The 21168-nt window shown below is 37.4% G+C and overlaps 1 pseudogene; it reads right to left on the bottom strand.

Moving 5' to 3' along the window:
• Window positions 1-491: 491 nt before the first annotated feature.
• On the bottom strand, window positions 492-2906 carry LOC100582888 (annotated as a pseudogene).
• Between the last annotated feature and the right edge of the window lie 18262 nt (window positions 2907-21168).

Raw genomic sequence — 21168 nt, 5'->3', positions numbered from 1 at the left:
TTTGCATCCCAGGAGCGAAGCCTACTTGATCATGGTAAATTAACTTTCTGATGTGCTACTGGATTCAGTTTGGTAGGATTTTTACATCTATTTTCATCATGGATATTGGCCTGTGGTTTTCATTTTTTGTTATGTCCTGTGAGGTTTTTGTTTCACGGTGAAGCTGGCTTGATAGAATGAGTTAGGGAGGAGTCCCTCATCCTAGATTTTTTTGGAATAGTTTCAGTAGAATTAGTACCAGCTGGTACTACCTAGAGGATCAAGGTGTGTTTGACTTATTGTTTGAAATCATGTTTACGTAAGTGTCAAATTTACAAAAAAAAATCAGTTATGAGCTAGAAGTTGTACTGCTGAAGTTCTCTGGTGTCATCATTCTCACCCATGTCATATCCCCTTCCTTAAAGTTGAGGATGGATGTTAAAAGGTTCAACAAAGCTGAGCTCTACTCAACTTTGGAGGTGAAAGTAAACTCCATGGCTAGACGAGCAGTTTTAGCACACAGCATCAGTTGATGTGGAGTCACTGTCATCATTTTTATAAAGATTCCATCTTTTATAAATGGCTTCAATAACATTCTGCTTGTTTGCCAGTTCACCTCCAGGTGACAGGCTGGGGATGTTCTCATTGGCTAGTGTGTTCATCCCATGGACTAAGTCCGGGACACCTTCCCCCTGCTTCTTTATGATTTCTTCTACTCTGCATTCCACGTACTTGTCCAACTCTGCCTCCTTCTTCGCTGCTTCTGGTGATACTTTGGGTGCATTTGGAAAACAGATCAAAAATCACACTCATGTTGTCTTGACTTCCTTTATACAAACAGGTGTTGACTATTTCATTACAAACTTTCTCAGGGTCATCAGTGACTTCAAGTCTGGATCTTACAAAATTACAGAGCTCTTCATTTCCCATAACATCCCAGATACCATCACATGCAAGGATAATGAATGGATCATCTTCTTCAGATCTTTCAATATCATGGACTTCAGGCTCTGGTGAGACAAGCTGCTCTGTAGGACCTTTCCCATGGACACATTTGTCATCAAGATCCCCAAGGGCTATGGATACAGCCAGAGAGCCTTTCACATGCTGAATCATTACAGAGCCACCTGCATTCTGAATTCATTCTTTTTCCAGCGGATTTGTGATTTGTGAAGAAATGAACTTTTCTGTTCCTACAAAGTAAACCTCTAGAGTCTTCACAGTTAATGAAGTAAGTATGTTGGGGAGAAAGTAAGACACTTACAGCTGTTGACCCACTTCTATCTGCACCATGTTTCTTCTCTGACATAACCCTCATGTGTTCATCAATCTCCAGGAAATCTGTTCTGATTTCATTCTTTACATTTTCCACAGAAGGTGCTCCTGCAGACCCTGTAAATCCTGGTTATTGGCGATGTGATCTAACAAATGCTCACAGCGGTATCTGGCAACCTGAGAACCAGGATGCCCGTTACACACAGCAAAGAATGACCACCTTTCAAGTCCACTTGGCAAAGCCATCACAGCCGTATGTGCATCCTCCATTTCAATACGCCAACCTTGCATGCTGCGTAGCTCATATCGCAACTCATTACCCTGCCCCCAGGCATTATGCTCTTCCATCTTTGCTTGTCTAAAGATGGTCCCATTATGTCGTAATCCTCTATCTCTGTATTAAAAAGTCAAAAGACAACAACAAAACCAAAAAAAGTAACAACAACAACAACAAAACAAGGCTGTGGAGAGAAGGCAATGCTTATACCCTGTTGGTGGGAATGTAAATGGATTCAGCCACTGTGGAAAGCAAAGAAATTAAAGCTTTTAACGTCTCAAAGAATGTAAAACAGAACTACCATTTGACCCCGAAATCCCACTACTGAATATGTATCCAAAAGAAAATAAATCGTTCTACCAAAAAGACATATACTTTTATGTTCCTAACAGTGCTGTTTACTATAGCATCGTAATCAACCTTGGTGCCTGTCCGTGGTGGATTGGATAAAGAAAATGAGGTACACATACATGTTGGACTACTAAATACCATAAAAAAGAACAAAAGTATGTCCTTTGCAGCAATGTGGATGCAGCTGGAGGCCATTATCCCAAACAAATTAACACAGGAACAGAAAAACAAATACTGCGTGTTCTCATTTATAAGTGGGAGCTAAACATTGAGAACTCATGAACATAAATATGGCAACAATAGACACTGGGGACTAACAATGCAGATGGAGGAAGGAAAGCAAGAGTTGCAAACCTAACTTTTGGGTACTACGTTCTACATCTAGGGGACAGAGCATTTGCATCCCCGACCTTAGCATCATGTGATATAACCATGTAACATACCTGTATATGTACCTATTGAATCTAAAATGAAAGTTGAAATTATTTTTAGAAACTTTATGCTAGTATAATTTTAAACATCCTACATATACTAGCTTTTGAACATATTATTAAAATACTCATATCATTTTATTGTAGAGATTAGGGAAGCTTTGTTTTCTGACCAGTATTAGAAAAGATTTGAGTAACAATTACCTACAATCTTTAAGCAAACTTCTTTCACCTGGTATAATGTGTTCCTTAAGAACATTTCAAAGACTTTTTGTTTCAAATATTGGTTATTATTTTAATACTTTTATTTTAATATATTAAACATAAAAAGAATATAATCGTTTAAAAAATGGTATCTCCAGAGCACTAGGAGATAAAATAATACATTTACTTACGTAACCCTTTCTTAATATTCCTTTGCATTTTATTACTATCAGTGACAGTTTTGGATATTGGACCAAGAAAGCTTAAGGGGTTTGAAAAGTTCTCTCAATATATACCTCTTGTTGGCCAATTCTGCTTCCAGCCTTTTAATGAGACTGTCCAGAATTATTCTCTTACTGAACATCTTTTCCTACTCTCAGACCTGCCATCGTTACATCTTACATGAAGCAAAGAACATGGAAGACAGAAGCAGCCCAAGCATAAGTCTTTTATAGTTCCCAGGAGGAAGAGTGCCAGAGATGGAGCTGGGAACTTGCCCAATGGCTTCTCCATTTTTGACAACTTCTAGGCTCAGGTGTCAGTCAGTGTTAGCTTTGGTCTGCTGCCACCCTAGAAATTCTTCCTCATTCTGAGCTCTTGGTCACCTGGGTTGCTAATTGTGCTTTCAGGGATTCTGAAGCTCCTCAACCTACACAGGTTGTCTTTTTTTTAAAAAAAAGATAACATGTATTTATAGACTACAAACAAATTAAACACATACACACATATAATTAAGACATATATATAATTATAGCTATTTTGTATAATATATACAATAGTGCACCTGCTTGAAAGTGCACCTGCTTCAAATATTGCACTCAAGCTTGAAAGGCAAAACTCAAGAGACAAGGGTTGGTGGGAGGAAAAGCAGGGTTATTCAGAAAGCCAGCAAACCCAGATGATGGCAGACTATCATGCTAAAGTACCATCTTAAGTCATTCCAAATTTTTGGCTCTTTTTATGTCAAGGGCAGGAGGAAGATGGAGGGCTCAGGGCAAGAGGTAACTGATTACTGCAGATATGTGGGCACCAGCGAGGGTGTGAGGATGTTGGGAACTTCTTTTCCCTGGTTAGGTCACAGTATTTCCATAAATCTTTAACAAACATAGTTACTTGTCCTTTAAACTCAGAGTTCTTTCTGAAAAACTACATGATTGCTGTTTTTGTATATGATCTCAGTGCTCTATAATTACCCTTGCCTATGTGCGGGAATAGGTGAAGGTCCCTCAAACAAAAACGAAGTTAGTTATGTTAGCTTTTTGCTGCTTTGATGTTACACCTATTTGAGGTGGATACATTCCAAGACCCCTTCCCCCCAGATGCCTGAAACTGTAGATGATATCTAGTCCTATATATGTTGTTTTCCTATACATACATACTTATAAGAAAGTCTAATTTATCAATTAGGCACAGTAAGAGATTAGCAGCAACAATAATAAAACAATAATTATAACAATAAGCTGTAATAAAAGTTTTATGAATGTAGTTTCTCTATCTGTCTCAAAATATCTGACTGTACTGTATTCACCTATTTTCAGTGACCAAGGGTAACCGAAACTGTAGCAAGCGCAACCACAGATAAGAAGAACTACTGTAACTATATTACTTAACAGTTCTCAACATTTGACTTTCTTTACACTTGGCAATGCCAGACTTCTCCTTGCCTTAAGGAAAACATTCAATCCTATATCCCTCCTATTTTTTAAAATCCTAATGCTTTTCAAACACTAATATGCATACAAATTACCGGCAGAATACACCTTGTTAAACCTCCTAGTTAAAATGCAAATTCCAATTAAATAGTTCCGAGACAGGCAGAGATTCTGAATTTCTTACATGCTGTTAGATAAGGTCTATGCTGCTGGTTCAGGGATCGCACTTTTGGTAGCAAGCCTTAAACAGTGGTTCCCATAGTGTGTCCTTGGACCAGCAGCAGAAGCAACGCCTGCAGACTTGGGGGAAATGTAAATTCTCAGGTCCCACCCCAGAACAACTGAATCAGAAATTTTGGGGGTGGGGCTCAGAAATCCATGATTTCATAGGTCATTCAGGTGATTCTGCTGCCTTTTGTAGCTAAAGAACCCCTGGCTTAGAGTACTGCATGTTAAAATATTTCCTCCATGCCAATTCACTATATATGAGATGTTGAATACTCTGGGGAAGAAAATCAAGGCCAGGAATGGTGGCTTATGTCTATAATCTCTGCACTTTGGGAAGCTAAGTTGGGAGGATCACTTGAGCCCAGGAGTTTCAGAGCAGCCTGGGCAACATTGGGAGATGTAGTCTCTACAAATAATTAAAAACTTAGCTAGGTGTGGTGGCACACACCTGTGGTCCCAGCTGCTTGGGGGGCTGAAGTGGGAGGATCACTTGAGCCCAGGAGGTCAAGGCTGCAATGAGCCATTATGGCACTACTGCACTCCAGGCTGGGTAACAGAGCACGATCCTATCTTGGGGGGAGAGGGGGGAAAGAAAATCAAAATATTTTATCCCCAAATATATTTCTTTGACATATTTTGAGATGGCTGCCACATGGCCAGCAGACTGAAGTTGCCCTGCAAAGCTGTCTTTTGTGGGGGAAATTTGCATCTCTATATAATCTCCATTAAGGCCACCAGGTCTTCCATTGTCCAAATATAAGAAAGATGAGCTGAGAGTCTGACATAAAGATCCGAAACATTTACCAGTATATACACCTACAGAGTCATCTTACACAGGACCACTGACACCAGGGAAGCGGGGCACATCCAGGTAGATGCTGGGCAAGTAAGGAGACGTGATCGTGTGGAGCTTACAGACATTCTCCTTTGATTACTTCCAGTTTCTCAGTTAAGTAAGAAGCAAGATCATCAGCAGAGACTGAGGAAAGGAAAAAAAAAGGCGGGGGGGTATGAGAAAATCATTTAGGAGACAAGGAGTGTGAACATGCTTGGGAAATGTCGCATGGTTGTCTTGTAGCATTTAAGGACCTATTGTTGGTGTTAATTCTATTGATTAGGGTAAGCAAATGAAGCTAACAAACAGCTCCCAAATCTCAGAGACATAATAAAGTGAAGGCTTTTTTGTTTTCCTCTCTGTTGTCCCATTCCAAAGAGGTTTAGGGGTAACAGTCGCTCTTCACGTAGTCAACTGTCCACATCAAGTGTCTATAACTACATCCCCTCCACACCCTACTCCTAATTTCAAAGTCCGCTAAAATTCCTTCACGATTGTAAGAGAAAGAACCAGACAATTTCACACATGTTTAGGAGTCAAGCTCGGGTGTAGTTGCCACCTTTTCTGCCGACATTTCACTGACCAGAAATCAGTCCCAGGGCTTCAGCTGGCTGTCAAGGAGATTGGAAAAAGTAGTCAAGCTTTATTTGCAGAGAGCTGGATCCAACCAGAACTGGAGGTTTGCAGAACAGGAACAAAGAAGCAAGCGAAAGGCAAAGAATCAGTGGATGTGAGCGACCAGGTGAATATCAAAATTGACCTATGAATTCAATTTGGAAAAGGCAAATGAGGAGAGGGGTGAAGGAAGCGAATAGGTGGCAGGATAAATTGACTTTTTAAATTTTAAAGCTTATAGTGCTTTGATAATATAGTAAAGGTTAAAAGAACCATCTGGGGCTAAATTACGTTTTTAAGTTTCCTTGAGGGCTGTCACATTTGTCTGAGTAGCCTGTATAAAATAGCCGAGCCAGTTCTCCAGTCACTGATTCTTGCAAGATTAAAAATAGAAAAGAAAAAAAAAACAACGGTAATAGGTATTTGAAGAACAGAGGATTTTATGTTCTCTTTGGTGATGATCAGTTAAAATATTTTGCCCATGGTTTCTCATTGACTTAATTTGCATTCCTTTTATTCTCCAAAGAAATAGGACACACAATGCAAGACTACTTTTATTGGTTTTCTTGTCAAGGATTTGGGGACAGCCAACTTAGATGAGAAGTTTTAATTGTATTGTCAGCAGGCATTAAAGTGCATCTTAAGTTGAAATGTATTTGCTGCCATGACTATAAATCCTATAAACAAATAAGTACTCAATGTAAAATTGTCTGTTTCTACAGCTAGAGGATTGTAGACTGAAAGGTTCAAAAGAATCACAAACAGAAAACATTTAGAAAGTGTTAGAGAAGGTAACGTTTGGGAGGTTGTCTGTGTATGTTCTAACTATTTCTATGGGAGTCAAAATATGAAAGTGCACATATTGATACAACTACTAGGAGCATAATTTTGAGAAAATGGTTTTGATTTCAATATATCTATTTTCCTGTGAAAGAAATAGTCTCAGACATAGCAATAGGTAGATATACACTTGTTACTGCTGTAAAAATATGGCTGTGGTTGCAACCAATTAGGTCACAGTTTTCATCAACCTTAATTAATTTCTCACTGAGCAAATACATGTACTCCTGGCCATCTGCACTCAATGGCTGCCACTTGTCCCAAAAAAGGCAGTTTATTGAGGGTGGAGGACAGTGGGTGTTTGGATAACTCCCAGTAGTGGAAAATGAACAGAAACCTATTGCTAACAGTACACAAGTGTAGATCTTTTCAACATGATATGCCTTATTCCATTGATTCCAATAGCTCACGGAATGTAACGTATACCATGATTTTATACAACACGAAGAAAGAAAAAACTGGGCTGGGTGTGGTGTTTCATGCCTGTAATCTCAGCACTTTGGGAGGCCAAGGAGGGCAGATCACAAGGTCAAGAGTTCAAGACCAGCCTGGCCAATATGGAGAAACCCCATCTCTACTAAAAATATAAAAATTAGCTGGGCGTGGTGGCATCTGCCTGTAGTCCCAGCTACTCAGGAGGCTGAGGCACAAGAATCGCTTGAACCTAGGAAGCAGTGGTTGCAGTGAGCTGAGATTGCACCACTGCACTCCAGCCTGGACAACAGAGCAAGACCACGTCTCAAAAAAAGACAAAAAAATAAAGAATAAAGAAAAAAATGCTGCCATTGATCCAGGACACAATGCTCTTGTATCACTGGGAATTTACATTTTATATTTGCTGGAGGATTTCACTTACATGTAGACACTGTGTAGTCAGCCAAGTAAAACCCAGTGGAACTAGACTGATTAAAATGTTTCTGAAAGTTCTTCCAATTGGAAGTCTGACTCCCCTGAAATAACTTTCAATTCAAGGCAGCTGAGTCCTCTGTACCATTAAGAGTATTGGTGATGTAGCATTTCTGGAAAAAAAAAAAAAGGCACACCTGTCTCTGCTGTCTCTGGGGTTTTCTTCTAAGCTTCTAATACCATCCTGTAAGTTCTGATACTGGTTTTTCCTGAGCTTACTAGAAAGTATGACTTACAACTTGCTGGCAGCAATGGGAAGATACTGTAAATTTTAAGGCACATTTTATTTTAGAATAAAAATGACATGAAATGTTAAGAATGTATATAATTCTAAGAAATGTGTCATTTTTATATTTTAAGCTATAAAATATAATGTGGGAAAATGTAATCATTTTTACTCAACAAGTTTGCATTGAGCTCCTTCTGTCTTTACACTCTTGGGATGGATCAAGATAGCTTATTAACCCTCATGTGAAAGAGGTTTTTTTTTAGCCATTCAGTGTTATTCTTCAATCATTCAGTCTTAGTGCTGACCATCAAAGTATTATGTTGAGGCAGTAGGATGAAGTGGTGAAGACCACAGTCTTCACAGCCAGTCTGCTTGAGTCTAAAATCTAGCTCCACCGTTACTAAGTTTGTGACACTGAGCAAGTCACTTAACCTCTGTGTGTCTGTTTCTTCAAAATGATAGCATCTACCTCATTGGGTAATTGTGAGGACTAAACAAGCTAATACCCATTAAATACTTGGAACACTGCCTGGATGTAGAGTACTTCTGTATTATTTATCTGTATCTTGGAAACTTCATTTAAATAATTTAGACATTGTTGTGACATAGTCTCACATAGCATCAGCAGGTTTCTCTTACCACAATGAAGAGATTAAGAACTCAATTTAATGTTTGACTTACCTGTAGTTATATTCAGTCTTTCTGTGATTGAGTGTATGTGTGTGTGTGTGTGGTCTTCCTAGTAAGTTCCGTGATAAAACAGTAACAATATCTTTTTTTCTAGAAGGAGGAAGACATAAGCCCACCAAAATAAATTTATATTTTTGTATTACCTGACTCCTTGCAGGAAAAAAATTATATTTGAATATGAGTCACTAATAGAGAAGTAAAGGAGATGCAGTTTTCAACCTACTAAGATGTAAATATAGATGCCTCATTTTATGCTACTCCAATGAAATGCACTGCCAATATGTATACATTTGATTCAACAATTAGTAGATTTTCTAGGAATTTTGTGATTGAATTTGCTTAAGTTCACAAAAATCTCTTTGCTCAGGAGTTGAATGAAAAATATACATTTATGTTCACACACAAATACCCACATAATATTAGTCTTTTATATTTGTTTCTATTATCTAAAGAGTTGCCTTACCCAGAGTTTTTCTTTTGCGCAAATGAAAAACTTCAGCTGACCTGTGGACTTAGAGATTTCTCAATATTAAATATTTTTAAAGTGTGGAATCTTGTCAAATAACCTATTGCACAAAAATATTCATGAATATCTTGCCATAGGCTGAAAACCAAGTGATACAGAATTCAAGTATATATATGTTGATTGCCTACCGTATACTTCATAGTAAAGTTCCATGCATGCTAAATGTTGCTGAGTACGAGAGAAATATGAAACATGTTGGCTACAACAAATTGTTTATCGTTTAGTTGATAGGAAAATACAACACGAAACAAGATACACACAGACACAAATTAAATTCTTTTAAAGGATATAAGTAATGAGATATAAGTAATGAGACAATGTAGTGTAATAACATCTATTAATTGAATAATAAACTGCTAGTAAATACTTAGTACATAAAAATGTTAGAAAGCAAGTGACTGCAAGACTTCAAGGAAGGTATTGCACGAGGTGGATCTGCAAGATAGACTATTAATAGAGAGATCGAGGAAGGGAATTCTAATGGGAAGAGCGGGAGCAAATCTATAGACATAATCATGGAAGGTTCTTGGGGGCAGGATAGGGAAAGAGAGGAGGAAAGCAGCAGTCCTGAGTCAGATGGAGTCCCTGGGGAATATAACAAGTGATATTTAGTCTTAAAAATCGAGTCAGATTTTACAGACTCTTAAGAAGTAGATGTGCTTTCACTGAATACAGTAGACTATTAGGAGTTATTAAAAATTCTTCAGTGGGCCAGGAATAGGATAAAGGTCAAGTCAAAACAATATGTAGGAGAAATTCATGCAGAGAAAGGAGAGACACAGGAAGAGTAATTAGACCAGGAAACAGAAGCATCTGTCAGCGATCTCTGCAGGGCAATCTTTACCTATTCCCGGGGCAAACGTTAGACGGAGCTCTGACTTTCTAATGTTCAGCAATTCCCATCTCTTATGGCATTCTGTCTCTTGTTTTCTTGTCCTTTGAACAATGAGTTCAAATCTCTTGATTCAGATAAATTGCATTTTAGTCCCTGATTAAAGAACTTGCAGACAGTATCACTAAATGTTTTCTAAAGGGGAGTGCTACAAATTACAGAATTGCACAGTTGGCATTGTTTCCAGGGAAAATTCCAGAATAAATTATCATACAGAACAATTAATACAGTAGAAGTTCTCTTTAAGTGCCAACAAGGGCCCATAAATAGCAATTCCTGGGACAAACCTAATCACTTTTTTCTGGCAGGGTTGTCAGAAGGAGGAGGAAGAGGTACTAGACATACTGAATTCAAATTTCAGTGAGGCAATTTACCCAGGGTATTGTGTGAACATTCAACATGAATGGCAGTTAAGATGGATGACCCTCTTTCCCCAGTTAGCAACTGTCTTTGGACAAATGTAACCTGGAGGGAGGTTTAGGAGCTTCTATAAGGCTCTGTCTTCGGCTGTCTTTGTTAATGAGTCAGATTCCTAAATTATCTCAAGAGATTTAGATAATGAAGAGAACTGGAGATGAGTCTGCAGAGGGGATAGTGGAAAGGCTCATTCTTTGATTTGGGCCATGCAAGGCACAAGTATAAGCTGTGAATATTAAAATACTGAGGAAATAATGGAAGGGGTGGGAATGTATGCATTTTCACTATTCTCCTGAGGACAAATTCCCACCTTAGGCCATTTATTAATAATTCTGATGGTAAAACGCTTGATAATATATTTAGAAAAAAGATACTATGGGACAAGAAAGATACTGGAAGCATCCTGGCATAGGTGACTGCCAGCAATGAGTAGTGGAAAGGCTGACTCTTCTATCCCTGGGATTTTTTGGACTTTATTGGGTCAACCTATTCAAAGACTTAATTCATAAGACAATTTTGCCCAAACTACCAGTTCATTCAGTACAAGCTTTTAGGGCAAGGTTTTAAACTACATTTTTGTTTTTAGTACCTGGAACATAAGACATTCACATGCTCTCAAATTAGAGCTTTCCCAACAACCAAAAAGCCCTCACAGAGAAGCGGCATGTTTTGACACCTAGCACGTAATTCAATGTCGCGCAAACGATATGATGTAAGTAACTTACAATCACAGTTTAAACCAAGTATGTGTTGACAGCAGCACTGGAGTTTATAGTGCCTAGCAAAACCAGGTCCCCAATGTTTCACAGGAAAGAGAAAAAGTAAATTCATTATTTCTATTTTTGCCACTCCAAAATGTCCTTCCTTTATTTTGTTGCTGGATAAAATATAAGATGTAAAGGCTAGAAACTGAAATTACTGATTGGTAATTTGGAACTTGCTTTTAAATAACATCATGTCAACTCCAGCAATAATTTCTGTACAATCTTGTCATTATCTAAAAGGGTCCCTGAGTCACTGCAGACTACTCCTATTAATGAAGGCACCAATGATGTTTCTCTTTTTAAAAAACTCAGGCTTTTCTCTGTTATTTGAAAGCATGAGGTAGTGAAAGAAGCACAGCTGTGAAACTATCCGTCCATATTTAGGTTCTTTATGGTATGTGGTGGCTGTCCCACTTACTCTCTCCACCACCTTAGAACTTTGATTTCTGAACAACCAGAGAAGGAAGAAATCAAGACTTGGAAAAAAAAAAGACTTGAAATGCACATGCTCAAAGGGTAACTATGTGGTACACTTAAGCAAACATATAAAACAAATGTGGTTTGGCTCTGTGTCCATCTAAATCTCATCCTGAATTGTAGTTCCTGTAATCCCCATGTGTTGTGGGAGGGACCTGGTGGAAGGTAATTGAATCATGGGGGTGGTTACCTCCATGCTGTTATCGCGATAGTGAGTTAACATGAGACCTGATGGTTTTATAAGGGGATTTCCCCTCCACCTCTGCTCTGCACTTCTTGCTGCCTTCATGTGAAGAAGGACATGTTTGCTTGCTCTTCCACCATGATTATAAGTTTCCCAAGGCCTCCCAAGTCCTGCAGAACTGTGAGTCAATTAAACCTCTTCCCTTTATAAATCACCCAGTCTTGGGTATGTCTTTATTAGCAGTGTGACAGCAGACTAATACACAAGTGTTGATCCTAGTAAAGATCTTGTCCCCAAACTATGTGTCACGATATTCTTCTAAGGAACTCCACCTACGAGTGCTGAAGTGAATTGGGGCAAGATAAAAGGAAGAGAAATCCCACAGACTTCAGTGATCCCAGAGTCAGGTCAAAAGCCCCTGACTTACGCCAGTGACTCTAGAAATGGAAAAAAGGAGGAAGCTGGAGAGACTGTGATGACGGAGAGAAAGGAAGAACAACTAGCAGTCGAGATGAAAATAAAATCTCAGGTTTAAATTCTAGGACCTTGGAGAAGAGCAGAGATAAGATTAGACAAGTTGAATCTGAAGTGGAAATACTGAGATTATTAGAATGTTCTGTCAGGGGATGATGTCAAGACAAACTTTTTAAAAGTTTTCCATTCTCAGTTGATACATTAAGAAAAAATTGACACGTGATAGTCATCATTCTTTTTTTAGTGATGGAGAGAGCGTGTATTCAGAAGCAAATACCATGTAAAGATTTCACATATCTTGTGGGACTTCAACAGAAATCCTTTTCAAACAGCTTTTCAGCTTTTTCCTTAGAGCTGACTTTTCTGTATAAATTATTATTGTACTTTCATTTGCCTCTTTTAAGACGCCCTCAAATGTACTCTATTTTTAATTTTCACAGAATTGGCAAAATTGAATGTTCTTAGATCTGTTGATTGTACAGCTTGAATTTTGTCATTTCACTCATTCTTTCCACTCAGCCACTGCATTAGACAGGTGATTAAAAATGCACTTCTAAAGAGTAGAGAAATCTTTTATTTCTCAAATCCTCTGTGACTGACATGGAGGATCAGAACAGGGTTTTTAAGCATAATGGTATAAATGACACTATTTCACTTTTTAAATTTTTACAAATGAAGGACAATCATAATTATGTCCTATGACTGGGAGGTATGCTTCAAATGACTTATTCTTTTAAGAACTAAATACTCATGTACTCGCTTCTGTTACAAGTATGAACTAGATTGCTGCTGCCCCTACTCAGGAAAATCATACATTTGTTATTCTGGTTTTTGTATCATTGCTAATTTAATGGTGAAGGCTGTATTTAAATATTTGCGATGTTCACCTTGTCCTGGTAATAAGACAAGTCAATATTGACTTCCTTTTGGGTCTCGTGCAGTGGTTCACACCTATAATCCTGGTGCCTTGGGAGGGTGAGGCAGGAGGATCACTTGAGGTCAAGAGTTTGAGACCAGCCTGGGCAACAAAGTGAGCCCCTGTCTCTACAAGAAAAAAAAATTAGTTTATCTGGTGAAAATTCACAGCATTCTTGATTCTAGTGCTTATTTTTTCATTCTCCATCATCACGAGTCATAGATGGTTTTCTGGATGTTTACGTTTGAATGTGTTTTAGCATTTTTCTAGATGTAATGGTAGTAGACTGCACATCAACTATTATCTTTAATTAATCTCCAATCCTGTCTCCATTGGGCACCATTTAATATATTTGTTACTTCTTGTTCTTATACTTTAATTTTATAGAATTAAAATACTAATGAAATATTTCACTATTCCTACTCTGCCTCCTCTTCCAATCATCTTGGTTTTATTGAATTTTCTATAACTACTTTCTCTCTATCACCTCATCCTTCTCCACCATTACCTCTACGCAGATCATTCCTAATTTATATTTAGATCTTCAAATGTCCTGAGTTTCAGACCTCATTTTTAACTGTCACAGTCATGTCTACTAGACTGTCCCCCTGACTTCTCACAATCTGGTGACTCCATCAACCCCTTTGTTTTCATACTAGCAAATAATCTCTTGTAATATGGTGGTGAAGTTTCTTATACTTGTAAGTCTTTTGATGCCTTGCACAGTATATAGAATTAAAAGTTAATGAAACTTTCATTTACTGAGTGCAACTCGACTTAGTAATGTTACAATAATATCTCTTGTAGAAAGATGATGCAAAATGGTTAGAGAAGCTACTGTGATGCTCTTCCAATTCAGAACTCACAATGTGGGCATTCTAGGAAGGCTGAAATTTTCTAGAACTTGGGCGTATTTATGATAAAAGAAAGAAGTGGGATCTTCCCTTCTTGTCCTATTGTTTTTTCATTTATTATATGTTTTTCAAACATTCTTGTTAGTCATATGGTCTAATCTCAGGCACATCCCCAGATTAAAGGCAGTTATTATGTTGTCAATCATTATGTTGGCTACATGTTTTTCTTATACGGACTTTATCAATTTGAAGATCTCTACTGTTCCTAGTTTGTTGAGATTTTTGTTATGAATTGCTGTTCAATATTATCAAATGCTTTTTCTGCATCTACTGAAATGATCATATCCCACTTCTTTATTCTGTTAATATGCTACAGTACCTTGATAAATTCTGATTGACTGATAAATGAACCTTGCATTCTTTAAACACTACTTATTCATAATGTATTATGCTTCTTATATTTTGTTGGATTCAACTTGCTAATGTTTTGTTAAGAATTTATGCATGTATATTCATGAAAGATATTGATCGGTAATTTTTTTTTTTTTTTGAGACAGATTCTTGCTCTGTCATCAGGCTGGAGTACAGTGGCATGATCTTGGCTAACCGCAACCTCCGCTTACCAGGTTCAAGCGATCAAGTGATTCTCCTGCCTCAGCCTCCTGAGAAGCTGGGACTGCAGGTGCACACCACTATGCCCAGCTAATTTTTGTATTTTTAGTAGAGATGGGGTTTCGCCATGTTGGCCAGGATGGTCTCTATCTCTTGACCTCATGATCGGCCCACCTCAGCCTCCCAGCATGCTGGGATTACAGGCGTGAACCACGGCGGCCGGCTTCTGTAATTATTTTACCATAACATCACTTTCAGATTGCGGTATTGGCATTACGCTGGCCTTTCAAAAGGAGTTAAGCAGTAATTGCACCCTTTCTATTTTCTGAAAACTTTTCTGTGAGATTAGTGTTATTTCTTCTTTGATTACTGAAACTATCTACCTTGGAATTTTATTTTGGAAAGGCTTTAGATAACAAATTCAACTTTTCCCTCATGTTTTTTAGAATATGTATGCCTCTTTAAAATCAAAATCATAACATTACCTTGTGAGGTTGCAATGTATGTAGATGTAATAGATAATATAAGTATAATATAAAGAGATAAAAATTGACTTTTAGATGTGCCCAGCTATTTGCCACTTTTGTTACTCTTAATAAAACAGATTTCTGTTTCCAGATTTCTCACTAACATTATTTCTCTTCAACTTGAAAATTTTCTTTAGCATTTTTTGTAGAGTAAATCTGCTAGTGAAGAAGCCTCTTAGATTTCCCTCATCTTAAAATAACTTTATTTTGCCTTCATATCTGAAAAATGTTTATGGTGTATATATAATTCTGGGTTGACAGTTATTTTCTTACTGTAGTTGAAAAGTGTTCACTGTTTTCTGGCCTTCATGAGTGCAGATGAGAAATTTTAGTCATTTAAATCATTGTTTCCCTGTTTGTAATATGTCTCTTTTTGCTAGTAGCATTTGAGATTATTTTATCTCTGGATTTTAGCAGACTGATTTTAATGTATCTAGGCAAGTTTTTTTTTTTTTTTTGGTGGGGAGGTAGTCCTGTTTGCTGATCCGTAAATTTATGTCTTTCAGATGATTTGGAAGTTTACTGCTATGATTTCTTCAAGATTTTTTTCTTTCCAATCTCAGCCTTATACTGATTCTTACATGGAATTAAGCTAGCCTTTCTTCTGCTTCCCCCCTCCCTCCACTATAAGATTTCCCCCTTACTCTCCCAAAAAGATGAGGTGTTTTTTTTAGGAGTTTTATCTACCAATGCTGATGTTCTCCTCTGTGACTGAAACCTCTCATTGAGTCAAAAACCATAAAAGCAAACACCCTAAGCCAGGTTCCTTCTCTAAGTTTTGACTTTCCTTCACAATCTGCCCCCATTTATTTGCCTTTGAGAGCCCACAGATATAGCTATTTTCCTTTTATTTACTTGTATGTTTGTGTTTTGTTCACAAATTTTTATTGTAGTTAGCAAAAGGATTGGATTTTGTGGACTAACACCATCAAAGTGCAACTAAATTCCCAAATTCTGTTTTAAAACCACCATTCTACTTGCTCTGTTGAAATTAGACTATAGACAGGTAAAGAGGGTGACCTCTTGGGATGCCGTTGCACATCTCCAGGTAAAAGATGATGATGATTTGACAAGGCTGGTAGCACTGCAAGTAATCAGATGTAGCCATTTTCTAGATGCCTCTTAAAATCCAGCAGAATTTTCTGGTGAATCAGACAGTGAGTAGGAAAGAAAGTGAGATATCAATATAATGCCAAAATTTTGGCTTGAGCAACAGGAAGGAAGGTTTAGTCATTAAGTGAAATTGAAAACACTACAAATAGAAAAAAATGGGTGAACTGTCAAAACTTTAGCTTTGACATGTAATGGTTGAAATGCTCATTAACTATTCAAGTGGAGAGATCAAATTAGCAGAAGATATAAAAATGTAGACTTCATAAGGAAGAGACTAGGCTACAGATTTAAAAAAAAAAAGAGTTTGCACTTTACAGATGGTATTATTAATAGTTTAGACTCCATAAGGTCCCCTAGGGAGATGGTTTTCAAACTTTAATATTCCAGAGAATTACCTGCAGTGCTTGTTAAAACTGATTGTTGAGCACTAATCCCAGAGTTTCTGATTAATTAGGTCTTTGGAGGGATGTGAAAATTTGCATTTCTTGCAAGTGTGCAGGTCCTGCTGATCCTGCTGGTCTGAGGACCACACTTTGAGAATTACTGCCCTAAGGTGTGAATGAAGATACAGAAGAGAAGGCTTCCAAGGATTGAGCTTTGGGGAATTCATGTTAAGATGGCCTAGAAAAGATAAGGAACCAGCAAAGGGGACAAAGAAGGAGCATCCTGTGAGGTATGAAAAGCAGGAAAATGGTGTCCTGGAAAAGACTTTCAAGGAGGAAGGATTATCAGCTCTCATCTGCTGCTGATAGGTCAAGTGATAAAAATAAGAACTGAGAACTGACCATTGCATACACCAGTAAGAAGATTCTTAGTGACCTTCGCAGTATCAGTTTTGCTGGAGATTTGGGGGCAAAAGCTTGTTTGCAGTGGATTGAAGTCATATCTGTATAACATAGGCAAGTTCACAGACAGGTTCATTGGCCCTTGTAACTCAATAATACTGGCCACTAAAATCCTCTTAACGATACTGTCCATCGTAGATTTTTTTTTTCTAAAGGAAGAGGACAAGCAGATCAACCAGTGTGATTTTCCTGTTTGCCTTAAAGTTAAAAATATTTAATTCAAATTAACATACTGACTTTTTGCTTATCGTATGAGTCTTTTAAAAGTTAGTTTAACCTGTGCCAGTTCCTCTGATCCTGTTTAATGCTAGCTCTGTCAACAGAATGAGTTTTCTGGAGCTCTACCCAAAAGCCTGAATAGTGGAGGCTCTATCATAGTCCTACATTTCTGGTGAAGTCCAAATTTGTCTTTTTCATTATTTCTTTTTATTAAGCAGCCATAACCTCAGTTTTGTCTTATGTGAATTAAAGACTGTGGACTGCCTCATTTCAAAGCTCACACTCATCTTTAATCTTCCGTGATTCTATGACTTTACATTAAGATAAAAATGGTAAAGCAGTCAAGCAACATTTCTTTCTCTAAGTTTCCCTAAATTTCCTCCAAGATATTGAAGTCAGTATTCAGGAATGTCTTATTTATTCATTATTGTAGATTCTTCCAAATAAAAGATACCATAATATATTTGAAGTATTTGATTGATAAAAATCTGAGTTTAAATAATTTTTAAAAAATATCTAGAGTATAAAATAAGTCTTTGACAAAGTTTCTTCATATAAAATGTTTGTACATAATTGCAAACCTGATATAAACACCTCTGTTATTTAGAAAGGAGTTATCAATTGGAACTACAACATCAGTGTTGAAATCATGTTCTTAATCCTGCAACTAAATCAAACTGAGACTGGAAAGTTCAGTGAGTTAAAGATTACCACCTGTGTTATTGGTATATGAGCAGTAAATAACAAGCATTTTTCTGCTACAAATCTCTTCTGTAAAGCATTATTTATTAGTGTAGTTTCCACTAATGGATTTTACGATCTGAAGTGGAATATGATGCCCTTCCTAAATTGACTAAAGCATTGAGAAAACATACGCAAAAAGCAGTGTTTTCTATCATTTAAAAAGGTTTTGGTTCTCAAAAAAAAAAATTTTTAATTTTTAAGCAAGAAAATGTTTTAACAATCAACTACAGCTAAGCTGCATTTTAGAAGGAGAAAGAAGATAAGGCCCAGTAAGTGCAGAGTGGCCCTTACTCATGGCAGAGCTAAACTGAGAATCACTGCATTGTATCATAGAACAAAATAATCACAGAAATGGAAGATATCTTGTTATTTATTATTAATATCCGATTATTACCTGATGCATGAATCACTCCAGTCTTCCCAGTAAGATACTTTCAATGTCTATTTATACATAGAATGCAAATAAACCAAACACTTAGGGATGTTTTCCTAAAACAGGCAACTCCATTGGCAAGGTATGAATATCAACTGACGGGCTTAATATATACAAACTTGGTGCTGGGACTCTTAAAAATCTATAAAGATGGTTTCCAGCTTCATCCATGTCCCTACAAAGGAAATGAACTCATCATTTTTTATGGCTGCTCAGCAAACTATTGCAAGGACAAAAAACCAAACACTGCATATTCTCACTCATAGGTGGGAATTGAACAATGAGAACACATGGACACAAGATGGGGAACATCACACACCGGGGCCTGTTGTGCCGTGGGGAGAGGGGGGATGGCTAGCATTAGGAGATATACCTAATGTTAAATGACGAGTTAATGGGTGCAGCACACCAACATGGCACATGGATACATATGTAACTAACCTGCAGGTTGTGCACATGTACCCTAAAACTTTAAGTATAATAAAAAAAATCTATAAAGATGTTCACTGTCCTATGTCTTTTTTATGTAACTATCACAGAATTCCCACCACAAATTTAAGCCAACTTGTCAGTTCTCCCAACTTATAGCATTTCCTGCCTCTTTTTAATTGGTCTGAAAACTTTCAGTATCTGTTGGTGAAATTCAGTTACAGTGCTATTCCTCCCTTGATTGATCATAAGATTGACTCTCTATATAAACTAGACACTTGAGACAAAAGTCCACCTCTTTATTGTTGATTCATTTAAATTTTCAAAGGAATATATATTAGAGTAGTAACTCAGCTTTGAACCATCTCCTATGACCATGCTATTATGTCCTTTCAGGTGCTCCTGATATTTACTGCCAGAAATTATGGTCAGTGCCAAGGGTGGGAAATAATGGCCAATGACAATTTTATTCACCCATTCTGCATTTGTTAAGTACCTACTATGTTTTAGGCTGTGTGTTAGTTCTCATGCTGCTGATAAAGACATACCTGAGGTTGGGTAAATTATAAAGAAAAAGAGGTTTAATGGACTCACAGTTCCACATGGCTGGGGAGACCTCACAATCACGGTGGAAGGCAAAGGAGGAATAAGGCATGTCTTACATGGTGGCAGGCAAGAGGACGTGTGCAGGGGAACGCTCCTTTATAAAACCATCATATTTTTGTGAGACTTATTCATTATCACAAGAACAGCATTGTGGAAAGACCCACCCCAATGATTCAATTACCTCCCACTAGGTCCCTCCCACAACATGAGGGAATTATGGGAGCTACAATTCAAGATGAGATTTGGGTGGGGAAGAGCCAAACTATATCAGAATGGCAACAAGGTGCTGGGATACTCAGGCTAAGACTCTGCTAAAGACACTACTCTTATTCTTAAAGAAATTAAGGTCCATTAGAGGAAAACAGAACACACATACAAATAAGTGCCTTGAAGTATTATGTATAATGTGAAATATATGCACATTGAGATTACAAAGCAGAGATTACCTCCTATGCATTTTTTGCCCAATTATTTTGTTGTTAAGGCCTTGACTATTTTACCTTAAGTTAATTCTCTTAACTGTATAGTAATTCCGGTGAAATGATTGATAGTGACCAATTACGGAATCAACAGTTGTTTCTTTTTTTTTTTTTTAACTCTTCAAACGAGAAGCAATACACCTAAAGAAATTTGCCTAGGGAAATTCATGTACAAACTTGAACACATTAAAATAAAAATGTGCTGATGTGAGCCAGTTTTTAGCTGCTACTAAAGTGGTATCAGTATGTCATTTTCCACGTTACTTTGTATTTCTACGTTGAGGTATGTTGTGTCTGAACTGAGCTCAGAGTTTCCAGTGCATAAACATGATGCATGATTCTGACTAGTTTAAATATAGAGTTCATGCATTCTTTCTAAAATTTTAGGGCTTACTTAAGAATGTAATTCTAGGAGATGGCATATTTGGCTGCAGTGGGAATTTTGAAATTTATGGTACTACTCCGGGTCATTTAGTTTATTTAAGTACGAATGGGATTTGGCCTGCCACACCTCAACTATAATCATCCTTCGTCTTCCAGACAGTGAATAAATAACAAGTAAAGATTAATTAGCACCCTCTATGCTTTCAATAGTTTTAATTGCCTTTTCCGTATGTTCTTTGTGGAACACATAGAAAAATAAGATTCCTCTGGTTTAGTGATATCGCACATTATATTAATATATTGCAACTGTTTAAAGAAAACACTACTCACCTATATAGGGGAGCTGTGTTTTGCTGCACTCAAGAGTAAATGGTTCCATGCTTGGATTTTTATCTGAGCTATTTTCTCCTGCTTTTAAGGTAAAGTGCTGCTACCTTTTCTGGAAATAAATGAAGATAACCCAAATGAAAAGAAGCGAATGCTATTTATTTCAAGCATGCTGTCGCATAGGAGTCAGCCACCATCACCTGCATAGAACAGAGATTCAAAGGCAGGAAGAGGAATGCGGAGGCTTTATGGTGAGGTTTAAAAAAAGAGAAATCTTCAGATATCCTCTCACTGAAATTTGTTGATATGGAGAAGCTGGAGATGGCAACTAGGAGGGGGCATCTTATGTGTTTGGTGTGAGGAGTATATCCAGCCTTATCTGACTGGGGCTGGGTCAGGAATAGGGATAAAAAGAGGGAAGCTCTCAATCCTTG

Source organism: Nomascus leucogenys, chromosome 4 (assembly GCF_006542625.1).
Source record: "Nomascus leucogenys isolate Asia chromosome 4, Asia_NLE_v1, whole genome shotgun sequence".
NCBI lineage: Eukaryota > Metazoa > Chordata > Mammalia > Primates > Hylobatidae > Nomascus > Nomascus leucogenys.
This window is presented reverse-complemented; position numbering and strand designations above follow the sequence as displayed.